This window comes from Helianthus annuus, chromosome 10 (genome assembly GCF_002127325.2).
Source record: "Helianthus annuus cultivar XRQ/B chromosome 10, HanXRQr2.0-SUNRISE, whole genome shotgun sequence".
In the NCBI taxonomy this organism is placed as follows: domain Eukaryota; kingdom Viridiplantae; phylum Streptophyta; class Magnoliopsida; order Asterales; family Asteraceae; genus Helianthus; species Helianthus annuus.
In genome coordinates this window covers 99,898,020-99,909,082 of record NC_035442.2, presented here as the reverse complement: position 1 = coordinate 99,909,082, position 11,063 = coordinate 99,898,020, and the positions used below count along the sequence as shown (strand labels likewise).

The window sequence follows — 11,063 nt, the reverse complement described above, 5'->3', positions numbered from 1 at the left end:
TTTGTTTAGTTCTCTATTATCTATACACATACACATACTGCCATCATTTTTTCATTTTTACAAACATTGGAGCACCACACGGGGCGTGATGATACATTTGTTGATAAGATCTTGCAACTGGGTCATCAATTCTTTTCATTTTGGATGGAGCCAGACGGTAAGGTACTACAACGATGGACTGAGCCCCGGGTAAAAAGTCAATTTGAACTCAAACTTTCAATCCGGCGGTGCTCCAGGCAAGTCCTGGGGGGGGGGGGGGGGGAACAACTCTCGAAAGTCACACATTACAGGTACATCTTTCATATCTTTGGTTACAACTTTAGCATCAACGACATATGTAAGGTAAGCTCCGCACTCTCGCATCATAAACTTTTCAGCCTTGATAATGAAAATTACTTTTTGGCACTATATACACTTCTAATTACTATTTTACCTCTACAAATTTTCTTTGAAATCTGTTGTGTTATATCTATAATAACTTGCGTTTGTTAACTTTTTTTTTAAAAGCTGAAAGCGAAGCTGCGTTTAATATTTAATCTCGCAGTCTGATATGAACTTTGTTGAAAACGGAGTTGTATTTAAAATAGAGTATCTAATTCCAATCTAACGACATCGTTACCGGTATTATATTATTAGAACCAATAATGGCATTTGTTTTTATAGTTTCCGATCGACATAAATCACATATCGATATTACGTCTTTATTTTTTGGGTTTCTTTTTTCGATTGGTATAGAGACTACCAGTATGGTAACAAAGCAAACTAATACGATTCGAATTCCTGCTTCAAAACGTAAGGAATCGTACTAGTGTTTAATTAATTAGCAACGGATAAGCAAGACTAGCAATATATAAATTAATAGAAGGCCTGTTTTAGAATACTTTTATTAGTACTTATGGATAGTGAAACTTGAGCGACTTTTCTATCTTATCATTGACAAAACTTAAGCGTGTTCTTTACACAACGATCTATCATGTCAGGGCCTCTAAACCTACTAATTATATTTCATTTCGTAAGTGTCATCCGCATCGGGGTAACGTTTCAATACAAAAGGGGTAACCAAATAGAAAAAACGACAATTTTTTCTAAAATTTACACTACTGTCGGAGCGTCAAAGGGCAACAAAGGTTACCCCTTCTATCACTCTAGGTCCGCCCCTCATCCATATAAAATCCTCTCTTTTTTTAGGGAGCTGGTGACATGTTTATGAGAATTGGTCAGAATAATCTTAGATTCTCTTAAAATTATATTGGAAACTACACCCGTGTGCAACGACTTTTATACTTAGATTCTTCTGTTTTATTTTATTAAACTTACTAGATTATTTCGCGTTTGCACACAAGTATAACAAATGAAATAGCTATAAGTAACTAAGATTACACAAATATTTTAACAATATATACGATTAATATTACATTCTCTAGAAAAGGTCTTGTGGAAACTTGTAATATTTTAGACAATGAAACCTGAGCTACTTTTCTGTGTAACATCCCGTTGACATAAAAACCTCTGATTATCTTCAATATTATTATATTGGAAACTGCATCAAGTTTCTACCTGATCTGTATTGATTACGTACTCAGATTCTTCTTATTTGTTATTATTTTTTTTTTTTAAATCTTAACTACTTGATGCCACGCCAGTATTCTGGGTGGTAGACTGAATATTTTTCAATCAATTAAAAAAACACTATCATTTTTTGTAAGAAAAAAAAATTAAAACGATGATAAGATCACAATTTTGAGCTCGGGGCAAAACTGTAATTTGTCAGGACTAATGACCGAGTGTTAGACATCTCCTTGACAGAAACAAAAAATTAAATCGAGTCAACCAATTAAAACAAAACACTTCTATAGTTTTGGTAAAAAAAACTGAAATGTTGGTAATACTGTAATTTTGAACTGAGCACACAACTTTAATTTTGACTGGGGAAAAATCGTAATTTTCCAAAGCTAAAGCGATACGATACAGTAATTTTGAACCATGGACAAAATCCTATTTTTGAACAGTGCAACTTCGTAATTTTAAACTGGGGGTAAAATCGTAACGTACCCGGGCCAATGGTGGAGTGCCATGCAGCAACCTGGCACTATTCCTCCACACACCTTTAAAAAACTAAAACGATTACAATACTATAATTTTTAACTTTGAGCAAAATTGTGATTTTAAGCTGGGATAAAATCATAGTTTGCCAAAAGCTAAAGCAATCGTAATATGTAATTTTTAACCGGAGGTAAAATCGTAACTTTGAACAGGAGGAAAGTTCATAATTTTGAAATCGGGTAAAATCGTAATATACTCGGACCAATGAGTAAATGCCTGACAGCAGCAGCCTGACACTATTCTACCACGTTGGCTGCCAGACACTTTGCCCCACATTAGTTTTGTAGTACATGTAAATAAATATAAATTCGGATGAGTTACTTGTATGTAATATTTGAATTGAAGGGATTCTTATAGAGCATTCACATCCTAGCTATCAAAATATCTGAGAAGAGGTTTTCATATTATAAAAGGTATAAAAGGTGGTTGTGAGTAGAAGAGAGAGAAAATGTTATTGTTCATATGTATATTTGAGGGATACTGTTTACCCTCTACAATTTTTTTTATATATTTTGATAGTGGTTGTGGGTGGAAGTGAGAGAAAATGTAATGATAAAAGTATAAAAAAATATTATTTAATTGAAAGGAAAGAAATGTTAGTTATTTTTAGTGTAATTATAAGGTAAAAAACGACGGATAGGATGTGAATGCTTACTGTTCATATAAATAAAATTTAACCAATGGGATGGTGGTCCATTGACAAAGGTAAAGCCTTTAAGTTTTTAATGGTGTTTGTAAGGTTTAATTGCCTTGTGTAACTTTGATTGACATCTATCATTACCTTAACATGAGTGTCTAACTACAATCCCACATTATTGAAAATCACTGTATCACCACCATTTATCTTCTTCTGCCACACGTATTCCTCCTTTCAAAATTCAAATCAAACTCACCGATTACATTACCCTACCGCCGGAACCCTATTCTGCTTCACCACTTTTAAACCCAATAGACTTCACTTTCCGAACAATTTATAAGCACCAGCAGCAGTACACCCACTTTTCCGACCACCCCGTCATCGGTATGCGATCACTAACTTTACTTTGTTATTCAATTTCACAAACTTTTTTTTATTATTATTTTGCATAAGAACTAGAGGAACAAAGAATACGGAACAAGATTCTTTGAGAACTAGTGCAAAACACCATTTTTCATATATGGAAGTAAACATATTGAAAAAGATTTCAACATTAACTAATGTCCATGAACCATGATACAACTCAACCCCCTTTTGTTACACATATATACTATCACAACCCGAAAATATCAGAGCTGGCGTGACCGGACCGGTATCTTCATTGCACAACGGAAGTGTTTGAGCTAAGACTTCTATAAATGAACGCCGCTATGTACTCGAATTCCCATGGGTTCTCCAAATCCAACCGTTCCGTAATTTTGAAGAATGCAAATTGAGAAAGAACATGCGAAAAATCAACATAAAGTTGAACGAGTTCATAATTTGTTTTGAAAAGATTTAAAATGAATCTTTTTGATAACCGACTTAAAAGTTGTTTAGAAAACATAATAAATCCTTTTTCTCGGTATGTCATATGAAAACTGTGAGTCTAGCCCACGAGAGTCTTTGTGCCTTGCACGAGAGAGAATGGGCCGAGCCCAAAAGAGTCTTTGTAAGTAGGACCAACATGTCCTCTTACTTGTACATAAGTTGAAAAACGTTACCAAAGTTCGTAAATCCATGTATTTGTGAGTTTTTATCAAATGAATCTTAAAAACATTTGATAATCCTAGTATCAAAAACTGGTATGTAAGCGTTTATGAACAGATAATTAATGTTTTGCAAGGACATTAATATATGCGGCGACATAGGAAGCACTCAACCTTAGCGAATTTCCTCTGGTCCACCCGGTTGGAACAACAAAAGCACTACATGGGCCGCACAAGGACCCAAGAGTGGGGCTCGCTACACCCGATAGATCTACCACTCTTGCCCCTCGGTCTTATACAAGATTAATGGCGCTTAAGAGAGATACTATTCGCTCACATGATCTAGCAGTTCTTTCCCTAGCTTAACCATACCCTAGTTTACATATAATGTGTGAGTTATTGGGCCTAGCCCATGTCCTTGGGCCTTTGCCCATGTCATTCGTGTTATTAAAACTCATGCATGTTTCAAAAAACACTTATGTTTCAAAAAACCCTATAAAGAACAGTATATTACATGATAAAACACTATAGGAAGATATAACACTATATGTTTACTGTAAGACACTATACATAAATAAAACACTGTTGATGGGGGATAAAACACTATGAAAAGGAACAATATATTACATGATAAAACACTATAGGAAGATATAACACTATCTGTTTACTGTAAGACACTATACAGAATAAAACACTATTGATGAGGATAAAACACTATGAAAAGGAACAGTATATTACATGATAAAACACTATAGAAAGATATAACACTATCTGTTTACTGTAAGACACTATACAGAATAAAAGACTATTGATGGGGATAAAACACTATGAAAAGGAGATTAAAGATACCTGTACATAATATAACACTATTGACTGGGGAATATAACACTACAACAAGAACTTACCGTAAACAATTAAATGTATAGAACAAATCGAATTCGAATCACATCCCTAATATATCGCCTGATATTTTTGGCAGTTATCTTTGGAAATCAATTATTTGATAAGAATGGACAATTACTAATATACCAATTTGAATTAATTAAGATAAGGGACACTTGTCATTCCCAAATTATTTCTCACACTTCTCACAAAAGTTGGACTTTTTACAGGATCCTCTACCTATATATATATATATATATATATATATATATATATATATATATATATATATATATATATATATATATATATATATATATATATATAGGGTTGGGTTATATGGAAAACCACATCTTTATTAGAAAACCTTGGAAACCCAACCTCATCCATTGATTTAAATAGATCTAAATAGATCAATGGCCCTCATTTGTTTAGAGAATTCTTGCCTTTAAAAACAATATAATAGTCCATCTAGTACAAGTTAAGGGCAATATGGGTAATGAAAAAGCAACTTTATTGACTTTGGAAAGCACAAAACATCAAATCACCATAAAAGCTTCTCTTACCTCTTTTTCTTTCCTCTTTCTCTTTTCCATTTCTTATTCCCTAATCTTGAAGACAACCATAGCCACAACCATAAAAGCTTCTCCGGACGGTTTAAAGACCCTTCTTCGTGTTCAGGTGTTGCTGATTAGAGAAACAATAATCTTTATTTTTTAGAGAGAGAGAGTTGAATGTTCAAGTGTGTGTGAGAGAAGAAGGTTTGAAGACCCTTCTTCGTGTTTATCGGACGGTTCTAGATCCGGTAAGTGTTCTTGAAATATCATTCACAATTGATTTTTTGTTGAAATGGTTGTTAATATGTTTTTGTGGGCTGAAAGTGTTCTAGTAATGGTTGTTAATATGTTTTTGTATTTTAAATAAATCAAAAACTTTAGGATGAGATTTTGAACGGGTTTTTTGTTGGTTTGGTTGCTTGTTAGGGGCTTTTGATCTTAACAGTAGATGTTTTTTTTGTTGGTTTGGGTTGCTTGTTTGGGTTTTTGATCTGAACAGTAAGTGTTTTTTTGTTGGGTTGCTTAATTCACAGACTCGGGCCCATAACATGTGTTAAGCCCCCTGTTAGAATGTTATATAACGTGTGTTGATTTACAGAAACAAACCCATAAAGATATTCAATTGACAAGCTGGATGGATGTAGGCGAAGTTAATGCGTGTTCTAGTAATGGTTAATGTTCATGTATTTTAAACAAATCCAAAACTTTAGGATGAGATTTTGAACGGGGTTTTTTGTTGGTTTGGTTGCTTGTTTGGAGCTTTTGATCTTAACAATAATTGTTTTTTTGTTGGGTTGCTTGATTTACAGAGACAGACCCATAACATGTGTTAAGCACCTGTTAGAATGATATATAACATGTGTTGATTTACAGAAACAGATCAATAAAGGATATTCAATTGACAAGCTGGATGGACGTAGGCGACGTTAATGCGAGGACATTGAATAAGTCACATCCTTTGGGAAAGAAGTCTTCGTTCATTTATAACATGTGTTGGTGGTTCATGCTGTAACAGAACACCATGATGTAACCTGACATGTGTTCATGTATAACATGTGTTAAGCCTCTGTTAGAATGATATATATAGCGTGTGTTAACCTTTTGTTAATTAAAAAAACAAGTAATATCTATTTTATTTTTGTTGATGTTTAAAATATCCGATAATGTGGATACTGAGCGTAAAACTTGAACAAGTAATAAATGTACAAGTTAGTATGTAACGTGTAATATGAAACGAGCCATTTATGGTAACACATGCACTACAAAAAAAAAACGAGTATTCGTAACTGAAAAAACAGTATTTAATACATTAAAATCAGTCCCCAATGCTTATCAAGGACTAATTTGCCAGTCCCCAGCTAGTCTCGGATACCTAGTACTAGATAGTGGTTTTAGTAACTAAAAATTAGTCCCGATTGTATGACACCAACAAGGACTAACAGTCAGTCCTTGATGCATAAATATTCAGTCCTCAATTTGTCTCTCGGTACCACGTCATTTCGGTCCCTGATACATCTCTTTAATGACTGGAAATCAGTCTCTAATACTATGATTATTCAATCTCGAATGCATTCATTAAGGACTGAAAATCAATCCTTAAACCATGTTTATTTTGTCTCCAATAGGTATTATTAGGTTTGATATTATTAGGGACTGAAAAACAAATACCTAATACATTTCTTTAGTGACTAAAATACTAGTCCCTAATATGTTTTTCTGTGAGTAAAAAGTAGCCTCCGATATCATGTTTTAGTTTTGGAGACTAAAAATAATGTTTAATACCATCACAATTCAGTTCCTAAAATGTGTATTTTCAATCCTTAATATATTTCTAAAACAATTTTCAAACACAAATAAAACCAACAAATTTTATAAACACAAAGGTATATATTTCTTTAAAGTATAAACAAGTTCTACAATTATAAAGGAATAAATGTGTAAAACTTTAACATCTTGAATTCATTTCTTAATAAAGCTAGAGCTGTATCTTGAACCATCTTGCAAGTTTGTGGTTGTTGTGATGAAATCTAAGAGTTCCAACTTTTGGCCCAAAAATGTTGACATGAAAAAACCAATCATTTTAACACACCATCCAAGCATCGATCGTAGAACCAGAATATGATCTACAAAACCATATGTGAATCGTCAAATTTTGACACATAGACTTGTTGTAGCCACAATGTCCACAAAAGCAATCCCCTGTTAAAATCTCTTGATGCAGGAAGTAACAACAAAAATAATATATAAAATAAGTTTATTTAACTTCATACCTCCTCAGATCAAGAGCAACAACTAGAACTATTATTTCAGAAACAACCTATGCAATGAACAGAAAGAAGCAGAGCATTAAGAAATATCATAAAGTAAAAACCACCTGTGCATATAAATAATAATAATGATATTATCCATCATCTTATAATAAACAATTAAAAAAAAAGACAACTAAAAATTGTGAATTGTGATATACTAAAATGACGTGCAGATGCAACTATAACCTCCCAAATTACAATCCTTCCACAAGACCAAATCGAATCTGCTGTAAATCAAAACCTTAAATTAGAAAATGGGATAGAAACTAGTATGTGTTATCAAAAAAAACTAGAAAAAAGAGAAATCACTTCTACAAATGTCAAGAAGTCGCCATTGAGGGATCTGGTAGTAGTGGGTCAACGATCTAGACAGCCTGAACAAAAAGATTGTGATTTGGAAGAAATAAGGCGAGGAAGACAGACAATTGGGTTGGGTGGGGTGAAATAAGGCGTAGATTTAGGGTTAAGGTGCATTAATTTGGGGGTGGGTGGGAATGATGAAAGGGATAAAATTTCATAAGGAGCGGGTACGGAACGGAACTTAAAGATTTCTTAAAAATTTTAAGGGTTCGGTTCGCAAAAAATTAAAGAAATTTAAGGGAAATTGGAATTTGAATTTCATCATTTAAATGTTTGGTTCACATAACTTGATGGAATTGGAATCCCAATTCCAATCTTCATGTGTTTGGTTGATAAAAAGAATTGGAATCTCAATTCCAATCTTCATGTTTATCGACGCGAACCATTTCGACAGTTACCGTTTCGAATCGAACCGTTTCATCGCGTACCATTTCGACCTGTACTGTTTCGATCCAAACCGTTTCGAATCGAACCGTTTCGACGCGTACCGTTTCTACCTGTATCGTTCCGACCCAAACCGTTTCGAATCAAACCGTTTCGATCCGAACCATTTCGACGCGAACCGTTTTGACCTGTCCTGTTTCGACCAATACCGTTTCGAATCGAACTGCGTCGACCTGAACCGTTTCGACCTGTATCGTTTCGACCTGTACCGTTTCGACCCAAACCGTTTCGAGGCGAACCGTTTCGACGCGAACCGTTTTGACATGTCCTGTTTCGACCAATACCGTTTTGAATCGAACCGCGTCGACCCGAACCATTTCGACGCGAACCGTTTCGACCCAAACCGTTTCAAATCGAACCATTTCGAGGCGGACCTTTCGATCCAACCATTTCGACGCAAACCGTTTTGATCTAATCCCTATTCAAATTTCAATTCCAATTCTAAATCATTACGCGAACCAAACACCCCGTAAGTTTTTAAAAAGTATAAATACTAAGTTGTAAAATATACAAAATAATAAATACTTCTAATTTAATATTATAAAACTTTTTGTAAAATTTTTATTACAATATTATGTTCATATTTGATCAACCATGCCAATGTCCAAAACGAGTCGGTTGAAACCCGAGCTCGTAAAGGCTTGAGCTCGGACCGTGTAACTTTGAGAGAGCTCAGGTCATTTACAATCTTATTTCTAAATCTCAAGCTCGACATGAGTAATTTTTCAAGCTCAGCCTCAGCTCATTTGTTATTTATATCAAATAAAGGACTTAATTTAAATATTTTTAATAAATAGTTTATTTATATCTATAACTATTTTCATATAGTTTTTAAACTTATAATATTTATATATGGCATACCATGTATATAATTTATTTTAATTAAATTTTATATAGAAATAATAAATTATTAATATATATATTAAACAACAGTTATATAAATAATAGGCTTGTCTAGCCTTGTGATCCGGTTAGAGCGCGATAAGTGAAACTCGGGCATGAATTGGTTTATAAAAAAACTGAAACTAAATATCAATTCCCAATGAAGTCTATTACAATGATAGTGAGGACTAATTCGGTCATAACATCTTTCTTATAAATACTAGAATTTGTATCGATTATTTGAGACTAAAAATTATGTCTCTAGTTCTTTCGTATGCAAAACACTTTGGAGACTAGATATATATTCCTAATAAGATTTTGAAAGGATTTTTAAGACTGATTTTCATCCCTTGATACTATCAAATAGTAGAATTTGTGTAACATATTTGGACAATGAAAGTTAGTCGCGGATTATTTTTTATATTAAAAGGCGTTCAAAACTGAATATCAGTCCTGAGTTCTGTTTGTCTTGAAAATATTATGAACTGATATTCAGTCCCTAATATACCCCCGCTATATTAGAGACAGAAGATTAGTCTCCAACACATTTATGACATTTTTCATTATAGGAAGAACATATTTAAGACTAAAATTCAGTAGCCAATAAGGTTCCTTCCAAAAAGCCATGTGGCACAAACACATTCGCAACTAGAATTTAGTCTCAAATAAGGTGTCAATATATTAGCGACTAATTATCAGTCACTAAAATATGTCGCATAGAAATCAGTCCCCAATATTATTAGTAACTGATAAATCAGTCCTAGATGTTATGTATTTGAGACTGATACATTAGTCCCTGATAATTTAGTCTCTAATGGTCACTTTTTTTGTAGTGATGTACCGGTAATTTTGGAATATATAATATGAAACGGGTCATTTGTTTTGCACATTTTGGAATGTATAACATGTGTTAAGCCACTGTTATAATCTTTTTGTAACCTAACATGTATTCATGTATAAGCTAGTGGTTTACAAACACCATGATGTGTATATACTGATCTAACATGTGTTACAATTTGTCTGTTCGGAACATGTAATTGCTTAACATGTGACAAGGGTGAAAACAGTCGACGGGGCGATCAGTTTAATGGTGAGCTTAGTTAATATCGTAATCTTGTTGTAACCCCACTTGTATACATATGATAACATGTAAGCATCCATTATAACCCGACTTGTAAGCCTCTGTTATAATATTGGTTTAACCTAACATGGTGTCATGTATAAGCTAGTGGTTTCCAAAACACCATGATTTGTATATACATACTGTGTTACGCGCCTGACATGTATAACGTATGTTAAGCCTCTATTATAACGTGTGTTAAGACTTCCAGAATGGATGCATGTCAGGTTACAAAAAAGATTATAACAGAGGCTTAACACATGTTATATATTCCAAAATGTGCACAACAAATGACCCGTTTCATATTATATATTACCACTAACACATGTTATAAGTGAACGAAGAGTTCCTTCCCAAAAAATGTGACTTATTGAATATTTTTTTAACACATGTCCCCGCATTAACGTCGCCTACATCCATCCAGCTTGTCAATTGAATATCTTTATGTGTCTGTTTCTGTAAATCAACACACGTTATATATCATTCTAACAGGGGCTTAACACATGTTATGGGTCTGTTTCTGTAAATCAAGCAAACCAACAAAAAACAATTACTGTTCAGAGATTAAAAGCCCTAAACAAGCAACCAAACCAAACCAAACACAGACTTTTTAACACAAAAATAAAAACCTACAAATTACATAAACATTCACCACTTTTTAGAACCATTTTAACAAAAAAAATCATGTTCCTCTCTAAAACAGCCATTACACAAAAAACTATTAACAACTATTTTAACAAA

The 11,063-nt window shown here is 33.4% G+C and overlaps 1 long non-coding RNA gene across 1 annotated transcript; it reads right to left on the bottom strand.

Annotated features, from left to right (window-relative positions):
* Window positions 1-7,055: 7,055 nt before the first annotated feature.
* LOC110885118 lies at window positions 7,056-8,072 on the bottom strand. The gene is made up of 4 exons (XR_002561869.2): window positions 7,826-8,072; window positions 7,675-7,740; window positions 7,478-7,524; window positions 7,056-7,330 (listed from the first exon to the last, which is right to left on the bottom strand). It is a non-coding gene; the product is annotated as an uncharacterized LOC110885118 (long non-coding RNA).
* Window positions 8,073-11,063: the final 2,991 nt, after the last annotated feature.